The sequence below is a fragment of the Crassostrea angulata genome, chromosome 10, assembly GCF_025612915.1.
Source record: "Crassostrea angulata isolate pt1a10 chromosome 10, ASM2561291v2, whole genome shotgun sequence".
NCBI classification, from domain to species: Eukaryota; Metazoa; Mollusca; class Bivalvia; order Ostreida; family Ostreidae; genus Magallana; species Magallana angulata.
Genome location: NC_069120.1, coordinates 39,133,714 through 39,140,491, shown reverse-complemented (window position 1 = coordinate 39,140,491; position 6,778 = coordinate 39,133,714). Strand labels below are relative to the sequence as shown.

General features: G+C 32.0%; 1 pseudogene; it reads left to right on the top strand.

Moving 5' to 3' along the window:
• The first annotated feature begins 1,407 nt into the window (after positions 1 to 1,407).
• On the top strand, positions 1,408 to 5,336 carry LOC128166680 (E3 ubiquitin-protein ligase TRIM56-like; annotated as a pseudogene).
• The last annotated feature ends 1,442 nt before the right edge of the window (positions 5,337 to 6,778 follow it).

The window sequence follows — 6,778 nt, the reverse complement described above, 5'->3', positions numbered from 1 at the left end:
TCTAAATGAAATGTTTGCAGTTTCTGATAGGGAGAAGCGCTGTGTTTTTATCATAAGAAAATCAGGATATATTGAAAGAAGAAAACCCATTGATTTTAAACCTGTCTCAATTTCCTCTGAGTCTAACAAAAATCTTTACATTGTATGTTTGTGAATTCCACAGGAGCCTTGTGGTGGTTAAATTACGTTAAACAGAGACACGTTACGGGCAATTAAAATCGGAGGAATTGCATCAAATCCCAGAACTATTTTAAAATATATTGCTATAAATAACGACAAGAAGGCTTTAATTGCAAGTAGACACTTCATTGTTGAGGTTGATGCAAATGAATTTTAATACTAAGTTTCTGATAAACAAGAAGGGAAGGGGTGTTTCAAAGCAGATAATCTGGACATTTTCCATTTTAGTGAATGAAGGTAGTTTGAGCACAAAGGTATTATGAATATCGAAATATGAAGCGAAAAGTGGTGGAAGCAAAATCTCGGGACAGAGTATACCTATTATCAGTTTACTGGCAAGACCATCAACAAGCACATGTTTATGTACAATGTGATGATTCGTTAATATAAAAATATATCAAGAAGCTTAGATTATTTTTCATGATTGTTTATCATACGTTTAAATGTCGTTAAACGATATGAATATCACCGCAAATGACCTACACTTTGGATATCTGGAGGTCACCAGTGAAAATCTCGTTTGGGAGACTCGTTCGTTTATCATTTGGAACTAAACTTATTTCTGATGCATGCAACGCATAAACAATTTCCTGAAAATAATGGCTTTTTTCCAGAAAATCGTCACAGTAAATTAAAAACACTGTCGCTTCTAAATATGGGGCTCAGGACTTTGCAGACTATACACTATAGCTATTAAAAAATGACACGACAGATTCACAGACATTTGCTAAAATAGGTTGAAAATACAGTATTAACTATAGTTTTCAAAGTGTTAACTATAGTTAATGGATCTGGATCTGATAAACTTTGTCTAATGCTTATAAACTGTACTTTACGTTTGTAAATATGTGATTCTCTGTTTGTAAATAAACATAGTTATAAATAAACATATAAATAATAGTTTTGTGCGAAAAGTATAGTTAAGAATCGAAAAATAAGGTTTCACAGAAATTGGTACATATCCAATAAAAAAAATCATATTCTGTCGTTAAACTGTATCTCAAATGTTAATTGGGCGCGATATAATCTTTAAAATCTGAAAACCGTAGTTTTTAAATTGTGAAAAGATCAAATAAAAAATGGTTTGCAATATATATATATATATATATATATATATATATATATATATATATATATATATATGAAATCAATATACATGTAAAGTGCTTATATGTAAAACAAATACAACGTTATTTTATAAAATTGTCCCCTAAAGGCTTCCATAGTATAAAGTTCACTGAGATTAGCGCCAAAGCAGTACAGATCATTTGAAAACAAAAGTTACCATGGAGTATATTACTTGAAATACTCTCAGGTAATGTCATTTACTTGTTCGATGTTTCAATTAGAGGAATTGTGTCATTTCAAAAGTATCTTATGAGCGAAACGTTATCTTATTTAAAAAAATAGAGTAAAGTTTTGATTGTGGTATAAGATGTTAAGTCTGTATGTTATGTATGGCATTTCAAGAGCAATATATATGATCAATGTAATGTGTATACATTGATCATACATATCATTTGACCCAATATCCAAAAGATAACCCGTACGTCGATGATGCCAGTATTTCTTTGTTTACAAACAAAGAATCCATGTCGGATACGTGACATGAAGGGTGTATGCAGGTATTCGCCGTGCGCTATATACCCAATTAAACTCCTGACATCTAAATCTAGTCGGTATTAACCTTTAAAATTTAATATACTTTTGGCGTGCTTCACACATGGTGTATGTCTTCCTACTTTTATATCCCTAAATGGTACCCCAATATGCTGTTTTTGATTAAAACAGGAAGTTTGTACTCATAAAGTCAGTAAAACTGCTGAATTTCCCTATTCTATTTTTGTGAAGTTTTTATGATTCCAATTAAAGACATCACTTACAAGTATAACCTGTATATATGATTGCGTCAAAGGAATAAAGTAAGAGATTATGAATGAAATAGAATACCACTTGTTTACCTAATCGATATATGGCCCAAAGTTGAGAAATATAAGGATCGATGTGCAAAACATGGTGACGAAATCGGAGATATTATTAAATAATTGTACTTTAATAGACCATGTAATAATATTTTTGCAGTGACATCGTCAAAAATCGAGAAAGAAAATTCATGAAAACTAAAATACAACTTAAGAGACATTTGAATTGGTTAGGCCACTCGAGTACACTTAACATAAATGCTTTCGTTGGTGATTCAGGCAGGACATGATGATGGCGACTTGCAGAAAAAATTACATTAATATTTTTGTCGGACAAGTTCGCTATCTTCATAACCCCCCTGAATCATCGAAGAAAACATTTTATTGTTTATATTTACATCTTTCTCTTAACAAACTAATAACTTGATTGTAAAAAGAAAGTTGAATAACTAAATTACTGTTAATGTACATCATTACGTCAGCTAAAAGAAACAGTTAAATTGTCTCCAATTTGAGTCTGACATCATTATGATTATTTCTTGCAGTCCCTGATTTTTCTTAGGTCACTGCAGGTTTCAACCAATCGATAAATGGGATAAACGGGGCGTGTAGAGTTCAATCCTGTCAGTACCAGTCGCTGTAGGTTTCAATTAATTGATAAACGGGGTGTGTACATATCAGTCCTGTCAGTTTTTATAATGCTTTGAATTAACAATAACTTTGCGTAACAGATGGAGAGAATCATACTCGGTAGATGTAAATATTCTTTTTTGAATATCTGTGTTATATTTTTAAGTTTATTTCTTGCAAAAATTGGCGTAAATAAAAGCACACTATATAGGTTTTTTTTTAATGAAATTCCGATCCTTTTAAGAATTAGCTAATATAATATATTATTTGAAATGTTAGTATAAAAACTAATCAAGAAGCTCAAATTATTTTTCATGATTGTTTATCATACGTTTAAATGTTGTTAAACGATATGAATATCACAGCAAAGGACGAATATAAAAAAGGGATCGAATACAAAATGAGCATGTTGATAATAAGATGTAATATTAAACGATACCACAGTCCTTTGAAGAACAATTAGTGAACGGATAAAACATAACTCAAATTAAAATGCACTTACATGAAATATTCTTTATTATGATATATTTAAAATTTTAACATGTATTTGCAGAACAAAAAATAATGGCGTCTGTAACATCGACAATAACAGAGGAATTTCTGACTTGCTCCATTTGTTTTGAAATTTACAAGGATCCCAAAACACTCCCATGCCTGCATTCCTTTTGCAAAGACTGCATCAATAACTTACGACAAGAGAAAGCTGGTAAAAACAGTATTCCATGTCCAATTTGTAGAGAAGTGTTTCAACTTCCTACAGAGGGCGCAAACGATTTAAAAACAAACTTCTGCTTAAAAAATCTGATTGACTTTGTCACGTCAACAAAGGAAGTCAAAAAGATATGCTCATTTTGCCGTATAAAAGGTGAAAACATTGATGCCACATATCTGTGTCTTACATGTAATGATTTGCTCTGTCCAGAATGCGGGGACCATCGACACAGGTCAACGACATTAACCTTAAATCACCGAGTTGTTTCCCTTGCCGAGGTGACAGCTGGGAAGCATAACAAGGAGATTCGTTCAAAACAGCAAATCCCTTGTTCGAAACATGAGGGAGAAGATCTGCGATTCTTTTGTGAAACTTGTGACGTTCCAGTTTGTCGAGATTGTATTGTTCTTGGTCACCAGAACCACAAGTGTCTGGCCCCCACAGATGCAAGGAAACATATGGATGAAAATCTGAACTCTCTGATGGATTTGTTAAACCAAAAAATAAAAACACTCACAGACGCGAAAGAAAAGGTTGTTACCTCTCAGAAGAAAATTGAAACAGAAAAGAAAAAAGTTAAAGAAAATTTGGAAAGGCATACGAGTGCCTTAGTTAAAAAGATAACTGATTCAAAAAAGGCAGTGGAAAAAGAATTTGACCAGTTTGTGAAATCAAAGCAAGATATTTTACATCAACAAGAGGCATCTATCGAATCGGAAAGAAAGCTACTTAACGAAACTTATTCAGTTTGCAGTAATATTTTCAGATGCGGAAGCGATATTGAAGTTCTTTCAATGAAAACAGAAATGAAGGGACGTTTATCAAAATTACAATATTCAAATGATATAGAAATATCCGATATAAAGGGAGTAGTTTTGCCAGATATACAGTTTTGCAACGAGGGAACCATCTTTAAAATGATAATAAGTACAAAAGATAAAGAACCGAGCAAACCAAAATCGCATAGCAATGCTGTTGTCGGAAAGGAACATAAAGAGGATAAAAGAGATGAAATAGGCGTTGAAGACTTTCACGATCAACATGAAACCAAAAAGCCATGTTACACGAGTGTGGCTTGGGTGGATGAAAATACGATAGCTGTTGTTGACAAAGGAAATCAAAAGCTTAAACTCATTTCTAGAGGAAAAAGCGTGACCACGATGGTATTCATCAAAAATTGTTTAGTGGTTACCTCCTTCAAAGATGGGGTAGCATGCAGATCAGATGGAAACACAATGCAAGTTTTCAACCGTTCATTAGAACTAAGAGAAAGTTTTTCTTCAGTTTTAACACTAATGACATGTCATCCTCAAACTCTTGATGTATGTTGGGTTTCTGGCTTGAAGAAAATATGCACATTAAGAAGCAATGACGTCAAAGAAATCGCTATATACGATCCAAACACAGATTCCAACTTACATAATCCCATGTTTGGTCACATGCTACTGGATGGAATGTTTGCTGTATCGGATTGGGATGTAGGCTGTGTAAACAGGGTGTGTTTTAAGAAGGAAATATTTTGACTCTAATTCTAATCCTGGATCCATTTCTTCAGATTCTATGTGTAATCTTTATGTGTGTGACTTTCAAAAAAGCGTTGTGGTGATTTTTGCACAGAGTGGAGAAACATTACATTCAGTTCAATTAGGAGCAATTGCACCAAACCCAAGAAGTATTGCCTTAAGAAATCAAAAGGCTTTGATTACAAATGGAAAATCCATTGTTGAGATTGAGCTTAAGTGATTTTTGATTTGAAAAAAGTTTCATGGTTGAATTATGGAATGTTAACTCTATTTAATTTCCTTTGAAATTAGACAGTAATCTTAAAATTAAATCAAGTTATAAACATAATGGTATTGTATTTCACAATGATAAATTTATCGTAAATGATATGTTTTTTCCTTATATATCACAAACTAGAAGAAACTATGCAATAGACATTTAATATGTTTAATTTCAGGTTGAATTGTTTTGTTTTGAAAACTGTTAGACAAAGTATTTTTATAGATTTCTAAACAAAAAACCGATTACTATTACACTGTTAAAGAGACAGTATAGCCGAAAACACATGTTTGTTTAACTTCAGATTTACCCATTGTATCATTAGAAATAATAAATAACGTTGTTTGTGACGACAGTTAAAGTACATAAAAATCCATTTCACATACCTAATGAATGTAAATATGATTTTCCAGAAATCTAAGGGTCGTATAAACCGAAATAATCTTTTCACAACGGAACACATCATCACTTTCTCGATGATTTATAAATGGTTTACAAATTTCAGTTCATTTCAAAATGAACAGACATAAGGACGCCAAATAACCCCTCAAGGGGCCTCACTTACAAAATGAATTTTGGCTGGAGCAACTCCTGTGATAAATACGCAAAATACATGCTTACAAAATGATAATTCTGGTTATCATAAAACTTTGAACAATTATTACATTGGAGAAGTAGAAAAGGTATTTTTTTTATAGTCGTTGGTCCTATGACACACCACGCGGTGCAGACAAATCGAATACCGCGTGTAATGCTTATATTTATATTTTCATACTGATATCTATTTGTATGAAATATTGTGTATCGCTGCTATAAAGCCATTACTAGTATTTGCACTCTTAGTCAGGGATATGAAACATACATGGAACAGCCATACTAACATGTTATTTAGTTAGCTTCCGCGACAAAAAATATAATATAATGCCAGATACTTTGTGGAGAAAAATCTTTTTTATTAAAGAGTAGATATATATTAATGATTGTTTTTCAAAAGTACATATCAAATTGGTCATGTAAGAATGAAAGTTTCATTTACTCTTAAAAATATATACACGTGAAGACGTATATCTCTGTGATTAGCAAAGTGTATTTACAGAAAATTGAACGTCGCAGATTTCCAATACAAACATAAGGGGAAATATACACTGAATGGAAATATATTTTTATAAACAGACCTTTCCAGGAGATTTTTTTCGATCTCTATATGTGTTTTATTTATTGTAAATACGCATGCGTAATAGTATAAAAGTCTGAACCCCGTAACACGTTGCGATCTATATATAATATTTATGGGCTATATTCGTAGTTATTAATTTTGATGATATAATTAGATTTTATTTCATGGAGAAAATTGTAAGTTTCCGAAAGTTAATATATTTATGAGTAGTACAAAAATACCGAACCCGACCGAAAATTAAATAAAAATGTTACTACCGTTTACTGTCATTGCGTAGACAGGTGTCTACTTAAAGAAAACATCGGGTTTCTACGTTGAATCACGATTCATGGATCTGATCTGGTAAACTGCCATTGTCATTGTAATTCAAACTCA